This window comes from Sus scrofa, chromosome X, assembly GCF_054392235.1.
Source record: "Sus scrofa isolate SSC_HxYL_T2T_F1_AM1 chromosome X, Sscrofa_HxYL_maternal_Yorkshire_Landrace_v2.0, whole genome shotgun sequence".
NCBI classification, from domain to species: domain Eukaryota; kingdom Metazoa; phylum Chordata; class Mammalia; order Artiodactyla; family Suidae; genus Sus; species Sus scrofa.
Genome location: NC_139401.1, coordinates 63,505,003 through 63,526,311, shown reverse-complemented (window position 1 = coordinate 63,526,311; position 21,309 = coordinate 63,505,003).

The following is a 21,309-nucleotide window of genomic DNA, read 5'->3' as shown; positions in this document are numbered from 1 at the left end:
CAAATGGCATTATTTTGTTCTTTTTTATGGCTGAGTAGTACTGCATTTTGTATATGCGCCATATATTCTTAATCCATTTATCTGGAGATGGACTTTTAGTTTGTTTACATGTCTTGAATAATGTAAATCATGCTGCAGTGAAGATAGGGGTGCATTTATCTTTTGGGATCAAAGTTTTGCCTGGATATATGCCCAGGAGTTGATTTGCTGGATCATATGGTAGTCTTATATTTAGTTTTCTGAGATATCTCCATACTGCTTTCCATAGTGTTTGTACCAATTTACATTCCCACCACCAGCGTGGGAGGCTTGGTTGCCTTTTCTGCATACCTTCTCCAGCATTTTTTATTTATAGAATTATTAATTACAGCCATTCTAATCAGTGTGAGGTGACACCTCATTGTAGTTTTGATTTGCATTTCTCTAATAATTAGTGATGTTGAGTATTTTTAATGTGCCTGTTGGCCATACATGTATCTATCTTCTTTGGGGAAGTGTCTATTTATGTCTTCTGTCCATTTTTCACTTTTTTTTTTTTTGGTGTTGAGTTGTATGGGTTGTTTGTATATTTTGTAGTTTTGATTTGCATTTCTCTAATAATTAGTGATGTTGAGTATTTTTAATGTGCCTGTTGGCCATACATGTATCTGTCTTCTTTGGGGAAGTGTCTATTTATGTCTTCTGTCCATTTTTCACTTTTTTTTTTTTTTTTTGCTGTTGAGTTGTATGGATGGTTTGTATATTTTGGAGATTAATCACTTGTTGTTACCATCATTCACAGCTCCTATCCCATAGGTTGTCTTTTGGTTTGTGTTGTGGTTTCCTTTCCTGTGCAAAAGCTTGTAAGTTTGATTAGGCCTCATTAATTTATTATTGTTTTTATTTCTCTTGCATTGGGGGACTGACCTAAAACAACATTTGTATGGTTGATGTGAGAGAATGTTTTACATATGTTCTCTTCTAGGATTTTGATGATGTCTTTTCTTGTGCTTAGGTCTTTAAGACATTTTGAGTTTATTTTTGCTCATGGTGTGTGGGTGTGTTCCAGTTTCATTGGTTTACATGCAGATGTCTGGTTTTTCCAGCAATACTTGCTGAAGAGACTATCTTTTTCCTCTTTTATATTCTTGCCTCCTTTGTCAAAGATTAATTGACAGTAGTTATCTGGGTTTATTTCTAGGTTTCCTATTCTCTTCCATTGTTGTGTATGTCTGTTTTTGTACCAGCACCACAATGTCTTGATTACTATAGCTTTGTAATATTGTCTGTAGTTTGGGAGAGTGATGCCTCCTGCTTGGTTTTTGTTCCTCAGTATTGCTTTGGTAATTCTGGGTCTTCTATGGTTACATATAATTTTTTGGATTGTTTTAATTCTGTGAAAAATTTCATAGGTAATTTGATAGTGGTTTCATTAAATCTATAGATCGCTTTGGGTATATGGCCAATTTAATGGTATTAATTTTCCAATCCAGGAGCATAGATTAGCTTTTATTTTCTTTGAATCCTCTTTAATTTCCTTGATTAATGTTTTATAGTTCTCAACATATAATTCTTTCACCTCCTTGGTCAGGTTTATTCCCAGGTATTTAATTTTGGGCCATGCAATTTTATTTTTATTTATCGATTTTTGTTTATTTTTATTTATTTATTTTATTACTCAATGAATTTATTACAGTTATAGCTCTACAATGATCATCACAATCCAATTTTATAGGATTTCCATCCCATAACCACAGCACATCTCCCCATCCCCCAAAATGTCTCTTTTGGGAACCATAAGTTTTTTCAAAGTCTGTGAATTAGTATCTATTCTGCAAAGTTCATTCTGTCTTTTTTTCAGATTCCACATGTAAGTGAAAACATTTGATGTTGATGTCTCATTGTATGGCTGACTTCACTTAGCATGATAATTTCTAGGTCCATCCATGTTGCTAAAAATGCTATATTTCCTTCATTGTAATGGCTGAGTAATATTCCATTGTGTATATGTACCACATTTTGATCCACTCCTCTGTCAATGGACATTTACGTTGTTTCCATGTCTTGGCTATTGAAAATAGTGCTGCAATGAAAATCAGAATGCATGTGTCTTTGCAAGTCATGGTATTCTCTGGATAGATGCCCAGGAGTGGGATTACTGGATCAAATGGTAGTTCTATTTTTAGTTTTCTGAGGACTCTCCATACTGTTTTCCACAGTGGTTGCACCACGTTACAATCCCACCAACAGTGTAATAGGGTTCCTTTTTCTCCACACCCTCTCCAGCACTTCTTGTTTGTAGGCTTTTGGATGATGGCCATTCTGGCTGGTGTAAGGTGGTACCTCAGAGTGGTTTTGATCAGCATTTCTCTAATCATGAGTGATGTTGAACATCTTTTCATGTGTTTTTTTTTTGCCATCTGTATGTCTTTTTTGGAGAACTGTCTGTTTAGATCGTCTGTCCATTTTTTGACGGGGTTGTGAGTGTTTTATTATTATTATTATTTTTTTTGGTATTGAGCTGCAGAAGTTGTTTATAAATTTTGGGGATTAATTCCTTGTCCGTCGATTCACTTGCAAAGATATTCTCCCATTCTGTGGGTTGTCTTTTCGTGTTGTTTAGGGTTTCCTTTGCTGTGCAGAAACTTTTGAGTTTGATTAGGTCCCATTTGTTTATTTTTCTTTTTATTGTCAATAGCTTAAGTGGTGGATCTGAGAAGATGTTGCTGTCCTTTATGTCAGAGAGTGTTTGGCCTGTGTTTTCCTCTAAGAATTTTATAGTGTCTGGTCTTATATCTAGGTCTTTAATCCATTTTGAGTTTATTTTTGTGTATGGTGTTAGGGAGTGTTCTAATTTCATTCTTTTCCATGCAGCTGTCCAGTTTTCCCAGCACCACTTATTGAACAAGCTGTCTTTTATCCACTGTATATTCTTGCCTCCGTTGTCATAGATAAGTTGGCTGTAGGTGTGTGGGTTTAATTCTGGGCTTTCTAACCTGTTCCAGTGATCTATATTTCTGTCTTTAGGTCAATACCGTGTGGTTTTGATGACTGTTGCTTTGTAGTATAGTCTGAAGTCTGGGAGCCTGATTCCTCCAGCTCCAATTTTCTTTTTCAGGATATCTTTGGCTATTCTGTGTCTTTTGTGCTTCCAAGCAATCTAAACTATTTTGTTTGAGTTCTGTGAAAAAAGTCCTTGGTGATTTCTTAGGGATTGCATTGAATCAGTAGATTGCCTTGGGTAGTGTAATCGTTTTGATAATATTGACTCTTCTAATCCAAAAGCATGGTATGTCTTTCCATCTACTTGTGTCATCTTTGATTTCTTTCATTAGTGTCTTATAGTTTTCAGAGTACAAGTATTTTGGATCTTTAGGTAGGTTTACTCCTAAGTATTTTATTCTTTTGGATGTGATGCTAAATGGGATTTCTTCCCTAATTTCTCTCTAATCTTTCATTGTTAGTATATAGAAATGCTGTTGATTTCATGTGTATTAATTGTGTATCCTGAGATTTGGCCAAATTCTTGGATGAGCTCAAATAGTTTTCTGGTAGAGTCTTAAGGATTCTCTAGGTATAGTATCATGTCATCTACAACTAGTGATAGTTTTCCTTCTTCCTTTGCAATTTGTATTCCTTTTATCTCTTTTACTTCTCTGATTGCTGTTCCTAGGACTTCCAAAACTATGTTGAAGAGTAGTGGTGAGAGTGGACATCCTTGTCTTTTTCCTGATTTCAGTGGGAATTCTTTCAGCTTTTCACCATTGAGAATGATGTTTGCTGTGGGTTTGTCACATATGGCCTTTATGATGGTGAAATAGGTCCCCTCTACGCCCACTTTCTGAAGGTTTTTATCAGAACTGTGTGTTGGATTTTGTCAAAGGCTTTTTCTGCATCTATTGCGAGGATCATATGGTTTTTATTCTTCAGTTTGATAATATGTTGTATCACACTGATCGATTTGCAGATACTGAAGAACGCTTGCATCTTTGAAATAAATCCCACTTGCTCATGATGTACAATCCTTTTAATGTATTGTTGGATTTGGTGCGCTAGTATTTTGTTGAGGATATTCGCATCTATGTTCATCAATGAAATTAGCCTGTGGTTTTCTTTATCTGTGGCATCTTTTTCAGGTTTTTCTATGAGAGTGTTGGTGGCCTCATAGAATGAGTTTGGGAGTGTCCCCTCCTCTGCAATTTTTTATCGAATAGTTTCAGAAGGAGAGGTGTTCGCTCTTCTCTAAATGTTTGATAGAATTTGCCTGTGAGGCCATCTGGTCGGGACTTATCTAGACATAGTTCTCAATGCTACTCAGCAGGATCTCCTTGTAAATCTATTCTAAGTTGTGTCTGATAACCCCAAGCTCCCAACCCCTCCCACTCCCTCCTCTTCCATCAGGCAGCCACAAGTCTATTTTCCAAGTCTATGATTTTCTTTTCTGTGGAAAGGTTCATTTGTGCTGGATATTAAGTTCCAGTTATAAGTGATCTCATATGGTATTTGTCTTTGTCTTTCTGACTCATTTCACTCAGTATGAGATTCTCTAGTTCCATCCATGTTGCTGCAAATGGCATTATGTCATTCCTTTTTATGGCCAAGTAGAATTCCATTGTGTATATATACCACCTCTTCCTAATCCAATCATCTGTTGATGGACATTTGGATTGTTTCCATGTCCTGGCTATTGTGAATAGTTCTGCAATGAACATGCGGGTGCATGTGTCTCATTTAAGTAGAGTTTTGTCCGGATAGATGCCCAAGAGTGGGATTGCAGGGTCATATGGAAGTTCTATGGATAGATTTCTAAGGTATCTCCAAACTGTTCTCCATAGTGGCTGTACCAGCTGACATTCCCACCAGCAGTGCAGGAGGGTTCCCTTTTCTCCACAGCCCCTCCAGCACTTGTTATTTGTGGATTTATTAATGATGGCCATTCTGACTGGTGTGAGGTGGTATCTCATGGGAGTTTTGATTTGCATTTCTCTAATAATCAGAGATGTTGAGCATTGTTTCAAGTGCTTGTTGGCCATCTGTATATCTTCCTTGGAGAACAGTCTATTTAAGTTTTTTGTCCATTATCCATTGATTGATTGGCTTTTTTGCTGTTGAGTTGTATCCATTGCTTATATATTCTGGAGATTAAGCCCTTGTCTGTTGCATCATTTGAAACTATTTTCTCCCATTCTGAAAGTTGTCTTTTGTTTTCTTTTTTGGTTTCCTTTGCTGTGCAAAAGCTTTTCAGTTTGATGAGGTCCCATGGGTTTATTTTTGCTCTAATTTCTATTGCTTTGGGAGACGGACCTGAGAAAATAGTCATGATGTTGATGTCAGAGAGTGTTTTGCCTATGTTTTCTTCTAGGAGTTTGATGGTGTCCTGTCGTATATTTAAGTCTTTCAGCCATTTGGAGTTTATTTTTGTGCATGGTGTGAGGGTGTGTTCTAATTTCATTGCTTTGCATGCAGCTGTCCAGGTTTCCCAGCAATGCTTGCTGAATAGACTTTCTTTTTCCCATTTTATGTTCTTGCCTCCCTTGTCAAAGATTAATGGACCATAGGTGTCAGGGTTTATTTCTGGGTTCTCTATTCTGTTCCATTGGTCTGTCTGTCTGTTTTGATAGCAGTACCACACTGTTTTGATGACTGTGGCTTTGTAGTACTTCTTGAAGTCTGGGAAAGTTATGCCTCCTGCTTGGTTTTTGTTTCTCAGGATTGCTTTGGCGATTCTGGGTCTTTTGTGGTTCCATACAAATTTTTGGATTGTTTGTTCTAGTTCTGTGAAAAATGTCATGGGAATTTGATAGGGATTGCATTGAATCTGTAGATTGCTTTGGGTAGTAGGAGAGTTCACTTTTTCAACACTTCTCCAGCATTTCTTATTCGTGGACATATTAATGATGGCCATTCTGACTGGTGTGAGGTGGTACATCATAGCAGTTTTGATTTGCATTTCTCTAATAATCAGGGATGTTGAGAATATTTTCATTTGCTTTTTGGCCATTTATTTATTTTCTTGGAGAAATATCTGTACATGGCTTTTGTTCAATTTTCAATTGGGTTGTTGGCTTTTGTGCTGTTTAGTTGTGTAATTTGTTTGCATATTTTAGACAGATTAAGCCCTTGTCAGTTGCATAGCTTAAAAATACTTTTTCCCATTCTGAAAGTTGTCTTTTGTTATTTTTTTTTATGTTTTCCTTTGCTGTGCAAAAGCTTGTCAGTTTGATTAAGTCCCATTGGTTTATCATTGCTTTGATTTCTGTTGCTTTGGGAGACTGACCTGAAAAAAACTTTTGTAAGGCTATGTCAGAGAATGTTTTGCCTATGTTCTCTTCTAGGAGCTTGATGGTGTCTTTTCTTACATTTGAGTCTTTAAGCCATTTTGAGTTTATTTTGGTGCATGGTGTGAGGGTTTGTTTTATGTTCATTGATTTGCATGCAGTTGTCCAGGTTTCCCAGCTATACTTTCTGAAGAGACTGTGTTTTTTTCCCATTTGATGTTCTTGCCACCTTTGTCAAAGATTAATTGACCATAGGTGTCTGGGTTTATCTATGGGTTCTCTATTCTGTTCCATTGGTCTGTTTGTCTGTTTTGGTGCCAGTACCACATTGTCTTGATGACTCTGGCGTTGTAATAGTGCCTGAAGTATGGGAGAGTGATGCCTCCTGCTTGGACTGTTTTATGGTTCCATATAAATTTTTGGATTGTTCTTTCTATTTCTGTGAAAAATGTCATGGGTAATTTGATAGAGATTGCATTTAATCTGTAGATTGCTTTGGGTAGTATGGCCTTTTTTTTAAAGATATTAATTTTTGCAACCCAGGAGTATGGAATATATTTTAATTTCTTTACATCCTCTCTAATTTCATTGATTAATGTTTTATAGTTCTCAGCATATAAATGTTCTACCTCCTTGGTCATGGTTTGCCCCAGACATTTGATTTATTGGGGCACAATTTTACAAGGAATTGTATTTTTGTATTCCTTTGCTAAAATTTCATTGTTAGTATACATATATGCAACTGATTTCTTAATGTTAATCTATTATCCTGGTAGTTCGCTGAATTTGTTGATCACTTCAATTAGTTTTGCGGTTGATTCCTTTGGGTTTTCTATATATAGCATCATATCATCTGCATACAGTGAGAGTTTTACCTCTTCTCTTCCTATTTGGATGCCATTTCTTTCATTTTTGTGTGTGATTGCTGTGTCTAAGACTTCCAATTCTATGTTGAACAACAGTGGTGAGAGTGGCCATTCTTGTCTTGTTCCACATTTTAGTGGGAAGACTTTCAACTTTTCTGCATTGAGTATTATATTTGCTGTGGGTTTGTCATACGCGGCTTTTATTATGTTAATGTTTGTTCCCTCTGTACCCACTTTGGTCAGATTTTTGGTCATGAATGTATGTTGGACTTTATCAAATGCTTTTTATGCATCTATTGAGAAAAATGTGGGTTTTGACCTTCCTTATACAGCATAAAGGTATAAAAGACAAAAAAAATCTACTGTGAAAGCCATGATTAACACAACAAATAGGAAAAGGATACAAATGAAGATGTTTAAAAAGGAGTTAATATCACAGATTGTGGGGAAGGAAAATAAGAAAATATAGATTTTTTTTAATAATGTGTTCGTGCCTATATGACTATGGTAAAAAGCACACAGGTACAGGAGAGGGTTAATATACTTAAAAAACAGGGCTACCACAAATCAAAACCAAACAATTACATTCACAAAATCTAAAAATAAAAGTACTCAAGCATAAAATGAATGGAAATCATCCAACCAGAAAAATAAAGGAATAAAAGAGAAACAGAAACAACTGGAAAACAAGGTTTAAAATGGCAATAAATACATATCTATCAATAATCACCTTAAATGCCAATGGACTGAATACTCCAATCAAAAGACACAGAGTGGAAGATTGGATAAATAGCTAAAACTTACAATCTTCTGTATACAAGAGACTCAACTTAGGGCAAGGGCACATATACATTGAAAGTGAGGGGATGGGAAAATATATTTCATCACAATGGACAAGACAGGAAAGCAGGATTACAATACTCATATCAGACAAAATAGACTTTAAAATGAAGGCTATGAAGCAAGTCAAAGAAGGACACTATTTAATGCTTAAGTTATCCATTCAAAGAGAGGATATTACAATTATCAATATATATGCCCCTAATATAGGGGCACCCAGATACCTACAACAAATAAAAATAGACATAAAAGGAGAAAATGATGGGGATGCAATTACAGTAGGAGACTTTACCACCACACTCATATCAATGGACAAATACTCTAGACAGAAAATCAACATAGCAACAGAGATCCTAAATAACATAATAGAAAAGTTAGACCTAATCAACATTTTCAAGACATTACATCCAAAAAACTCAGAATATATGTTCTTTTCACGTGCACATGGAACATTCTCAAGAACTGATTACATGCTGGGGCACAAAACTAACCTTAAAAATGTAAGACTATAGAAATTATTTCAAGTATCTTCTCTGACCACAGTGGCATGGAACTAGAAATCAACCACAGAAAAAGAAGTAAGAAAAAACCTACCACATGGAGACTAAACAACATACTACTAAAAAAAATGGGTCAATGAGGAAATCAAGAAGGATATTAAAAAATGCCTTGATACAAATGATAATGAAAACACAGACTCTCAAAATCTGTGGGATGCAGCAAAAGCAGTGCTCAGAGGCCTTCCTCAAAAAAGAAGAAAAATCTCAAGTCAACAGCTTATCCCACCACCTCAATGAATGAGGAAAAGAACAAAACTTAAAGTCAGCAGAAGAAAGGAAATTATAAAGATCATAGCAGAAATCAATAAAATAGAAATTCAAAAAATGATAGGAAAAATCAATAAAATAAAGAGCTGGTTCTTTGAAAAGATAAACAAAATAGACAAACCTCTGGCTAGACTCACCAAGAAGAGGAGAGAAAAAACCCAAATAAACCAAATAAGAAATGAAAAGGGAGATGTCACAATGGATAGCACAGAAATACAAAAAATCATGAGAGTATACTATAAACAATTGTATGCCAACAAATTTGACAACCTAGAAGAAATGCACAACTTTCTAGAAATTACAGCTTTCTAAACTGAGTCAAGTAGAAAGAGGTCAACTGAACAGACCAATCACTAGAAATGAAATTGAATATGTCATAAAAACACTCCCTACAAATAAAAGTCCAGAACCAGATGGCTTCACAGGTGAATTCTACCAAACATAAAAAGAGGAACTTATACCCAACCTCCTCAAAATTTTCCAAAAGGTTTAAGAAGCGACACTCCCAAAGACATTCTATGATGCCACTGTCACCCTAAATCCAAAACCAAAGATACCATGAAAATAGAAAACTATAGACCAATATCTCTGATGAATATAGATGCAAAAATTCTCAACAAAATTTTAACCAACCAAATAGAAAAACATATAAAAAAGATCGTCCACCACAACCAGGTGGGATTCATTCCAGGTTCACAAGGATGGTTCAACATATGCAAGTCAATCAACATCTTACACCACATTAACAAAATAAATGTCAAAAACCACATGATTATCTCAATAGATGCAGAAAAAGTATTGCCCTTTTAGACATTGTTTTCTAAAACATTTCATACATCGTTTTTTAAATTTTGGATGTTGTTGTTGCTTTTTAGGGCTGCACTTATGTCATATGAAGTTCCCAGGCTAGATGTAGAATCAGAGCTGCAACTGCCGTCCTATGCCACAGACACCACAATTCAGGATCTGGGCCATGTCTGCAACCCACACCACAGCTCAGAGCAACACCAGAACTCCAACTCACTAAGCGAGGCCAGGGATCAAACCCGCATCCTTATGGAAACTAGTCATATTCATTGCACCACAACAGGAACTCCCTCAAGATGATTCTATGTTTCTTCTTTATTCCTTTCTCTTTTGGTTGGTACTTTCCTATTTTATGCTTGTGTCCTCTTATAGGTTTTGTGAATATATTGTTTTGTTTTCATTTGTAGTTTCCCTGTTTTTCAAGTATGTTAACCCCTTCCTATATGTGCTTGCATTGGCCTTACAAACGTATAGGTCAAGCACACTCTAAAAAAGAGAGTCTAGATTTTACTTTCTTTCCCCACATTGAATAACTTTGATTTCCTTTTAGATATCTTCATGTTTATCATTTTGGTCCTCCTCGTGTTTATCATCACTTTTACAGTTTTTTTTTCTTTTAGATCTATATACTGTCTTAAATGATTACTTTCCATTTGTGATATCCTCCATCCAATATCTTCTTCTTTCCTATTTAGAGGAGACTTTTTCATATTTCTTTTAGAATGGGTTTAGTATTGCTGTATTGTTTTAATTTTTGTTTGTTGCAGAAATTCTTTATTTCTCCTTCTAATTTAAATGATCTTTTTGTTAGGTAGAGTATTCTAGGCTACAAAATTTTCCCTTTTAGAACATTGATCATATCTCCACAATCATCTGTCCTGTAATGTTTATGTAGAGAAATCAACTGACAGCCTTATGTGGGTTCCCTTATAAATAACTGTTTGTTTATTTCTTGCTGCCTTTGGAATACTATCTTTTTCTTCAACTTTTGCAGTTTATATTATAATATGTCTTGGTGTGAGTCTGTTTGGATTCACCTTGTTTGGGGCCCTCTGTGCTTCCTATATCTTGATATCTGTTTCCTTTAAATTTGAAGTTTTCAGCCATACATTGTTCAAATATATTTTCAATACCCTTTACTTTTTCTTCTCCTGGAATCTCTATTATGCAAAGATTGGCCTTCTCTGTATTACATCATTGATCTCTTACATTGCTTTTATGTTTTTTTCTTTTAGTTACCTTCTGCCATCCTGATTTTGTGATTTTTATTATTCCCTCTTTCAAGTCATGTATTCATTCCTCTGCATTATTCATTCTGCTCTTCAATGCCTTTTACTCAGCTTGCTTCTCTGCAAATTAATTTTCTCATTTTCTTGGCTCTTCCATATAGTTTTTAGTTCCTTTCCAAAATAATCTTCATTCCCATTAATATCTCCTTTTTTTAATGGCTTCATATTCACCCTTAATTCCTTCAGTATTTTCAGTATTTCCCTTTTGAACTCAGTTTCTGTGAGACTGCAGAGGTCTGTTGCATTATTTGATCCTTCAGAGGAATTCTCCTGTTCTTTTAACTGGCGATGGTTCCTGACATCCTGGATTTTTCTTATGTTTTTCTTATCCTGTGAGTTTATGGAAAGCAACTACTATAGTCTTGAAAGGCCACTTACATACAGAGTGCCCCCAGGTAGTTTGTAGGGTCTTATCTTTGTGTGTGTGTGTGTGTGAGAGTGGTATTTTTGGTTTGCATCCTTGCTGTCTGCTGTTTCTGCTGAGTGTGCAGGCTCTTATCCCCCTGAGAGTGGGCATGATACTGTACAGCCTGCTTTTGTTTCCAGGGAGAAGGAGGCAATGGCATTGCCTGTAGCCAGTGCCTGGTGCTGGGCCCTTGACAGTGGCAAGGACCCATGGGGGTGTGGTGCAATTCGCTCCTGGTTTCAGGGCCCTGGGAAGTGGCAGTGACCCTCAGGCAGGTGTGATCGTTTGGCAATGGCAACAGCAAGGCCTGAGCATTCCCAGGGGAATGAGAACAACAGATGGTGCTCAGCTGCAGTGCCTTCCTCTGTGGTGACCCCTAGAGTGACTGGGGCTGAAGGTGTTACCTGTTTATTGAACCCTAATGGTGGTGGGCCATGCCCACCTCTGGTCTGAGATGGCTGTGGTGTTTTTCCCCCACTGACCATAGCCCTCCCAACCACCTGTGGCCCTGTAAGAAGTGCCCTGACACCTGAGAGCATGCTTATGCACAGAGAAAGATATTCCTATGGTGGTCTTCCTGCTCTTCTTCTAGCCCTCCCCAACAATGGTGTCTTCCTTCTCCAGCATGTCCATGCCTCCACCTGCATTCTCTTGATTGTGGCTCTGTGGCTTTCCCCAGCCCATGGCACACTGCTCCTTAGCCCCTCAGTTTCCTCCACAGAGCCAACCCTATTCCTCTCCCCAGAACTGACCTCTGGAGCCTGAGTCTCTGTGACCAGGCCCTGCTCAAGTGTCTCAGGCTGTGGCATCCAGGAGCATGTTTCTAATGTCTTGTGGAGTGCTTTCCTCTGTTTTTTCATCCTCAGTACAGTTACTGAACTTCTCTCTGAGGATTTGAGGTTCCCTGTCTATCTAAGCTCATCTTCCCATCAGGTAGTTTTCCTTCCAGGGAGTAGATTCCTTTCCTCTTTCACAGCTGCCTCTCAGGAGTGCTGGTCCCATCCTGTCTCCTTTTATTTTTTATCTTCTCTCTCGTTTTTCTTCCTTTTGTCCTATCCAGTTATTTTTAAGGTTTTTTTGCCCTTTCCGGTGTTTTAGGGTCTTCTGATAGTGTAGATCTTCTGTCAGAATCATTCTACATGTGGATTTTTTTTATAGGTTTGTGGGAGAAGATAAGCCCCATGTTTTACTCCTCCACAATCTTGATCCCACTCCCCCAGTCGGTACTCATTTTTAAATATCATTAATTTAAGTATAAAATGGCATTACAATTTTTGTTTCAATTGTAGCAAATGATATAGGAAACTCATGAGTGGAGGTAGAGTGTATTGTAAGTCTGTATACTTTTGCTCTTTCCATTGTCCCATCTCCCCTCTTTTTCCTCCAAGATACCTTCCTTTATGTGTTTCTTTTTAAAAATAATTTCTTTTAGCTTTCCTTTAAGGGTAGCTATGCTACAATTATATTCTTTTAGTTTTCCTTTATCTTAAAATGTTTTAAAAAATATCTTCATTCCTGAAGGATAGATTTCCTGGATACAGAATTCACAGTTATCAGTACTTTTCATTTTTTTAATCATTTATTTAAATATATATTTTTTCCACTGTACAGCATGGTGACCTAGTTACACATACATGTATATATTCTTTTTTCTCACATTAATTGTTCTATCGTAAGTGACTAGACAGAGTTCCAAGTGCTAAACATCAGGATCCCATTGCTAATCCATCCTGAAGGCTACATTCTGCATCTATTTACCCCAAGCTCCCAGTACCTCCCAAAACCTCCCCTTCCCCCTTGCCAACCACAAGTCTATACTCCCAGTCCATGATTTTCGTTTCTGTGGAAAGATTTCTTTGTGTTGTATACTATTTTCAGATATAAGTGCTATCATACAGTATTTGTCTTTCTCTTTCACTCAGAATGAGACTCTTTAGTTCCATCCATGTTGCTGCAAATGGCATTATTTTGTTATTTTTTATGGCTGAGTAGCATTAAATTGTGTATATTTATCACTTCTTCCTAATTCAATCATATGTCAGTGGACATTTGGGTTGATTCCATGTCTTGAATATAGTGAATATTGCTGCAAAGAACATGTGGGTGCACGTGTTTTTTTTAAGTAGAGTTTTGTCCGGATATATGCCCAAGAGTGGGATTGCTGGGTCATATGGTAGTGCTATGTAGAATTGTCTAAGAAACCGCCATACTATTCTCCATAGTGGTTGTACCAGCTTACATTCCCAACAAAATTGCACGAGGGTTCCCTTTTCTCCACATCCTCTCCAGCATTTGTTATTTGTGGACTTCTTAATGATGGCCATTCTGAATGGTGTGAGGTGATATCTCATGGTAGCTTAGATTTGCATTTCTCTAATAATCAGAGATGTTGAACATTGTTCCAAGTGCTTGTTGGCCATCTGATATCTTCCTTGTAAAAATGTCTATTCAGGTCTTTGGCCCATTTTTCCATTGGGTTGTTGCCTTTTGTGCTGTTGAGTTGTGTAATTTGTTTGCATATTTTTGAGAGTAGGGCCTTGTCAGTTGCATTATTTGAAATGATTTTCTCCCATTCTGTAAGTTGTCTTTTTCTTTGTGGTTTCCTTTGCTGTGCAAAACCTTGTCAGTTTGATTAGGTCCCATTGGTTTATTGTTGCTTTGATTTCTGTTGCTTTGGGAGACAGACCTGAGAAAACATTTGTAAGGTTGATGTCAGAGAATGTTTTATCTATATTCTCCTCCAGGAGTTTCATGGTGTCTTGTCTTACATTTGAGTCTTTAAGCGATTTTGAGTTTATTTTCATGCACGCTGTGAGGGTGTGTCCTATTTTCATTGATTTGCATGCAGCTGTCCAGGTTTCCTAGCAATACTTGCTGAAAAGACTGTCTTTTTCCCATTTGATGTTCTTGCCTCCTTTGCCAAATTTTAATTGACCATAGGTGTCTGGGTTTATTTCTGGGTTCTCTCTTCTGTTCCATTGGTCGGTCTGTCTGTTTTGGTACCAGTACCACCCTGTCTTGATGACTGTGGCTTTGTAAAAGTGCCTGAAGTCTGGGAGAGTGATGCCTCCTGCTTGGATTTTGTTCCTCATGGTCTTTTGTGTCTCCATATGTATTTTTGGTTTGTTTGTTCTAGTCTGTGGAAATTGTCATGGGTAATTTGACAGGGATTGCACTGAATCTGTAGATTGCTTTGGGTAGTATGGCCATTTTTACAGTATTAATTTTGGCAACCCAAGAGCATGGAATATCTTTCCATTTCTTTACATCTTCTTTAATTTCATTGATTAATGTTTTATAGTTCTCAGCATAGAAGTCCTTTACCTTCTTGGTTAGGTGTGTTCCCAGGTATTTGATGTTTTGGGGTGCAGTTTTAAAAGGTATTTACCTCTCTATTCCTTTTATAATATTTCCTTGTCGTGTACAGAAATGCAACTCATTTCTGAATGTTAACCTATTATCCTGGTACTTTACTGAATTTGTTGATCAGTTCAAGTAGTTTTGGGGTTGAGTCCTTAGGGTCTTATATATGTAGTATCATGTCATCTGCATACAAGTGACAGTTTTACCTCTTCTCTTCCTATTCAGATGCCTTTTATTTCTTTTGTTTGTCTGATTGCTGTGGATAGGACTTCCAATACTATGTTGAACAACAGTGGTGAGAGTGGGCATCCAGGTCTTGTTCCATATTTTGGTGGGAAGGCTTTCAGATTTTCTGCAGTGAGTATTATATTTGCTGTGGGTTTGTCATAAATGGCTTTTATTATGTTAAGGTTTGTTTCCTCTCTATCCACTTTGGTCAGAGTTTTTTTCATGAATGGATGTTGTACTTTGTCAAATGCTTTTTCTTCATCTATTGAGATGATCATGTGGTTTTTGACTCTTCTTTTGTTCATGTGGTGTATGATGTTGATTGATTTGTGTATGTTGAACCATCCTTGTGCACCTGGGATGAATCCCACCCAGTCGTGGTTTATGATTTTTTTTATATGTTGTTGGAGTCAGTTTTCTAACATTTTTTTTTATAAATTTTGCGTCTAAATTCATCAATGATGTTGGTCGATAGTTTTTTGGTGGTATCTTTGTCTGGTTTTGGAATTATGGTGAGGTTGGTGGCATAGAATATCTTTGGGAGTGTTCCCTCTTCTTCACCCTTTTGAAAAAGTTTAAGGAGGATGCGTTTAAATTCCTCTTTGTATGTTTGGTAGAATTCGCCTGTGAAGCCATCTGGTTCTGGACTTTTATTTGTAGGGACCATTTTTATGACATCTTCTATTTCATTTCTAGTGATCTGTCTGTTTAGTTGATCTGTTTCTTCTTGATTCAGTTTTGGCAGGCTGTAAGTCTCTAGAAAGATGTCCGTATCTTCTAGGTTTTTGAATTTTTTGGCATAGATTTGTTAATAGTATTTTCATGTTTTTTTTTGTATTTCTGTAGTATCCATTTTGACTTCTCCTTTTTCATTTCTTATTTTGTTAATTTGCATTTTTCCTTTCCTCTTCTTGGTGAGTCTAACCAGAGGTTTGTTAATTTTGTTTACCTTTTCAAAGAACCAGTTCTTGTTTTGATTGACTTTGTCTATTGTTTTTTGAATCCCTATTTTATTGATTTCCTCTTTGATATTTATGATTTCCTTCCTTCTGCTAACTTTAGGTTTTGCTTGTTCTTCTTTTCCTAATTCATTTATGTGGTGGGTTCAGTTGTCAGTTTGAGATTTTTCTTCCTTTTTGAGGAAGGCCTGTATTGCTATGAAATTCCCTTGGAGCACTGCTCTTGTGGCATCACATAGATTTTGAGTGGTTGTGTCTTCGTTATCATTTGTCTCGAGGTATTTTTTAATTTCCTTCTTAATTTCCTCATGACCCATTGTTTATTTATTAGGATGTTGTTTAGTCTCCATGTAGTAGGCTTTTTTCTTACTACTTTTCCTGTAGTTGATTTCTATCTGCATGCCATTGTGGTCAAAGAAGGTACTTGAAATCTTTTCTATATTCTTAAATTTGTTGAGGTTAGTTTTGTGCTCCAGGATGTGATCATTTCTTGAGAATGTTCCATGTGCACTGGAGAAGAAGGTATATTCTGATTTTTTTGGATGTAATGTCCTGAAAATGTCAATGAAGTCTAACTTTTCTATTGTTTCCTTTAAGATCTCTGTTGCCATATTGATTTTCTGTCTAGAGGATCTGTCCATTAATGTGAATGTTGTGGTAAAGTCTCCTACTGTTATTGTATCCCCATCATTTTCTCCTTTTATGTCTGTTTTTATTTGTTGTAGGTATCTGGGTGCTCCTATATTAGGGGAGTATATGTTGATAACTGTAATATCCTCTTCTTGAATGATATTAAGCATTAAATAGTGTCTTTCTTTGACTTGCTTCATAGCCTTCATTTTAAAGTCTATTTTGTCTGATATGAGTATTGCAACTCCTGTTTTCCTGTCTTGTCCATTGGCATGAAGCATCTTTTCCCATCTCCTCACTTTCAATTTATATGTGTCCTTTACCCTAAGGTGAGTCTTGTAGATGGCATATTGAAGGTTTTTGTTTGTTTATCCAATCTTCCACTCTGTGTCTTTTGATTGGAGCAGTCAGTCACTTGACATTTAAGGTGATTATTGATAGATATGTATTTATTGCCATTTTAAACTTTGTTTTCCAGTTGATTCTATGTTTCTATTTTCTTCCTTTCTTTTTTTTTTTGATTGGGTGATTTCCATTTATTTTATGTTTGAATAATTTTCTTATCAGTATTTGTATATATAATGTTCTGTTTTGATTTGCGGTTACCCTACTTTTTAAGTATGTTAACCCCTTCTGATATCTGCTTGCTTTAGCTTGATAATCACATAGGCTCAAACACATCGTTAAAGCAAAATTAAAAAAGAATCTAATTTTTCTTTCTTCCCTTGCCCACAATGTATGAATTTGGTATCTTTTTTTGGTTTGTTTTTCTTTTAACATCTTCATGTTTAGATCAGTATGGTGGCTTACATAAGTGGCTGCTTTCCAATTGTGGTTTCCTCCATCCTAGATTTTCCTCTCTCTCCCCTTTTTTTTGTAATTTAGAGTAGCCCTTTCGGTATTTCTTTTAGTATGTGTTTTGTACTGCTGTACTCTTTTAGCTTTTGTTTTTTGGGGAAATTCTTTATTTCCCTTCTATTTTAAATTATATTCTTGCTGGATAGATTATTCTAGGTTGCAAATTTTTTTTCCTTTCAGTGTTTTAAATATATCTTGCCACTCTATTCTGGCTTGTAGTATTTCTGTAGAGAAATTAGATGATAGCCTTATTGGAGTTCCCTTATAATTAACACTGCTTTTCTCTTGCTGCCTTTAGAATCCTATCTTTTCTAACTTTTGCCATTTTTATTATAATATGTCTTGGTGTGGGCCTGTTTGAGTTCACTTTGTTTGGGGCCCTCTGTGCTTCCTGTATCTTGATGTCAGTATCCTTTCGATTTGTAAAGTTTTCAACCATAATTTCTTCAAACATATTTCAATCCCCTTTTCTTTTTCTTTTCCTTCTGGAATTCCTATTATATATATATTGGCCTCATTTATATCTTCCCTTGGGTCTCTTATATTGTTTCATGTTTTTTCTTTTTTTTTCTGTCTACTGTCCTGTTTGGGTGATTTCCATTATTCTATCTTCCAAATCACCAATTAGTTCCTCTGCATTATTCATTCTGGTCTTTATTGCCTTTAGTTCAGTTTGTATCTCTGCAAATGAATTTTCTAGTTTTTCTTGGCTCCTCCTTATATTTTCTAGTTCCTTTCTGAGGGAAGCTGCAATACTGTTCATATCCTCTCTTAATTCCTTAAGTATTTTCACTCTCTTTTGAACTTAAAGTATGTCAGATTGCAGAGGTCTGTTTCATTGTTGACTGCTTTAGGTGAGTTCTCCTGTTGTTTTAACTGGGAGTGGTTTCTGAGCTTCTTCATTTTGCTTTTTTTTCTGTGAATTTGGGGAAACCAAACTGTAGTCTTGTAAGTCTATTTCTATGCAAGAATAACGTCTTCGTGTTTTGGGGGGATTACTTTTTTTTGGTGTGGGAGTTTGAATCTTTGATGTCTCTTTCTTTGGTATGAGCAGTCTGGTATCCCCTGGATGCCCAGTGTGTTTTCAGGGAGAAGGGGCAATGGATAGGGCTAGCATTCTGTGCCTGGTCATTGGGCTCTCAACAGAAGCAGAGACATGCAGGAAGTTGGTACAGGTTACACCCATTTGCAGATCCCTGGGTAGTGGTAATGAGCTCCAGAAGGATCTGCAAGGTGACCAGAAAATTTGGCTGTAGCTGCATCAGGGTGCATGATTTCCCAGGGGGGTGAGAGCAATAAAGGCTTGTATTTAATTGCCTTTAATACAAGGTAGAACCACAGGTGATGCCTGTTCATGGACCCCTAGTGGGAGTGGGCCATGATCATCTCTAGCTTCTGTGATAACTGCAGTGGTTTGCCTCTGCCACCTGTAGACCATGTATGAGGTGATCTGTCTTACTTAGCCCACTTAGGAAGTGCTGCACAGGCTGTTCCTAGTTGTAGGATCTTGGGAAGTGATAGAGATCTGGCATATGGGTACTTCCCTGAATATTCAGCAGTGGCAGCAGCAGGGCTGGTGTGTTTCCAAGGGTGCACAAGCACCAATAGTTGATTCAGTCACAATGCCTTCCTCTGTGATGCCCTTGAGGTGAATAGTGAGAGAGTAAGAGGACATATTCACCCTCTCCCACAAACACATAAAAAAAACCCACATCTACATGTAAAACAACTCACACAGTACATAACTGAATGCTGGCAGAAGAACTTAAACCTCCAAAAAGGGCAAGAAACTCTTGACATAACTCTTGACCCCACACCCAGCACCAGTGTCTCTGGGTACTTGAGAGGAATCAGTTCTGACAAAGAGAGCATTTCCCTGTTTGAGGTTGATTTTGGTGTCATTATACCCTGTGCCCTTGTCCCTAGTTGTGCTTTGTCTCTGGGTGGGGGAGTGGAATTTTAGGACCTACAGGAAAGGAAAGCACATCCTGGTTTGTCCCTTTCTAATATGAGAGCACCTCTGCTCATGCCTACTGTGTCCAGGTGCTAATTCTGTGGAGGAGGAGTCTTTCCCTTTGGGGAGGGGAAAGATATTTCAGGCCTACGAGGAAGAACACTTCCTTATTTTCAGAAGGGCTTCCAATTGATTTGCCTTGCCTGGTGTTTTAGGTAAGAATTCCTTTAGATCTGAGGGAGTGATATCCTACATGGGCCACTTTCTGTTTCTAAGTTTTGGGTAAATGCCAGGGCTAAGTCACCTTCTTCTATTGGGTAGGGGCAGTAAGACACTGTGCTAATGGATTTTCCTTCAGTCCTGGCATCAAAAACCAGTTTTATTCCATCTTCCACGTTTTCACATTCACTTTTCATTGTCATTTTATTTACAGCATTTATTAGTTGTACTCAGGGGAAAGAAGAAGGAAGGACAAGATTATGGCATCATCTTCTTTGCATCAGAAGTCTCAATTATTTGGTTTTGGAAATCACAAAGAGATTAGTGTCTGCTATCACAATTTCATACAGAATGGTTCCATCACCCTAAAAATCCTCTTGTGTTTTACCTTTGTAGTCACCTCTCCTTGCACTCCTAACTTCTGAAAACCACTGATCTGTTTTACTTTCCTATAAGTTTACCTTTTCTAGAATGTAATATAAAGGAATTTTTCAATAAGTAGTCTTATAAATCTAGTGTTTATTTCATTTTATTTAATTCACCATTATTATTATTATTATTAAAGTATAGTTTGATTTATGTTTCTTCAAGTTCTGTTGTACAATAAAATGACCCAATTACACACATTTCTCTGTGCTGTACAGTAGCGCCCCACTGCCCATCCATTCCAAATATAACAGTATACAACCAAAAAACACCCAAACTGTCCATCCACCCCACTCCCTCCACTTTCCCCCCTGGGAACCCCAAGTCTGCTTGCCTTGACCATGATCTATTTCTGCGTTTTTTTTAAGATAGGATCATCTCTTCCATATTTTAGATTCTGTGAATGAGTGATATCATATGGTAGTTGTCTTTTTCTTTCCAGCTTACTTCACTTAGTATGAGAATCTCTAGTTCCATCCATGTTGCCTCAAATGTCATTAATTTGTCTTTATGGCTGAGTAATATTCCATTGTATATATGTACCAAATATTCCTAATCCATTCATCTGTTAATGGGCATTTAGTTTTTTTTCCATGTCTTGACTACTTTGCAGCATGCTGCGATGAACATTTGGGTGCATGGGTCTTTTTCAATGTAAGTTTTTTATGGATGAATGCTCAGCAGAGGGATTGGTAAATCATATGGTAGTTCTATATTTAGTTTTCTGAGGTACCTCCATACTGTTTTACATAGTTGTTGTACAAATTTACATTCCCACCAACTGTGAAGGAGGGTACATATTTCTTCATACTTTCTCCAGCATTTATTTGTTGACTTGTTAATGATGGCCATTCTGACTGGTATGAGGTTGTACCTCATTGTAGTTTCGATTTTCATTTCTCTAATAATTAGTGATGTTGAGCATTTTTTCATATGTCTGTTGGCCATCAACATGCCTTCTCTGGAGAAATGTCTCTTTAGGTCTTCTGCCCATTTTTTAATTGGGTTGTTTTGTTGTTTTTGAGTTGCATGAGTTGTTTGTGTATTTTGGAGGGTAGGCCCTTGTGTGTTGCATCATTGGCAAAGATTTTCCCCCATTCTGTAGGTTGCCTTTTCTTTTTATTCTGCTAGGAATTTCCCAGGCTAGGGGTTGAATCAAAGTTACAGCTGCTTGCCTATGCCACAGCCACAACAATGCAGGATATGAGACACACCTGTGACCTGCACGACAGCTCATAGCAACACTGTATCCTTAACCTACTTAGCGAGGCTATAGATCAAACCCACATCCTCAGGGAATCCTATTCAGGTCCATTACCGCTGAGCCATGATGGGAACTCCCTGGTTTTTTTTTTTTAATGGTTTCCTTTGCTGTGTAAA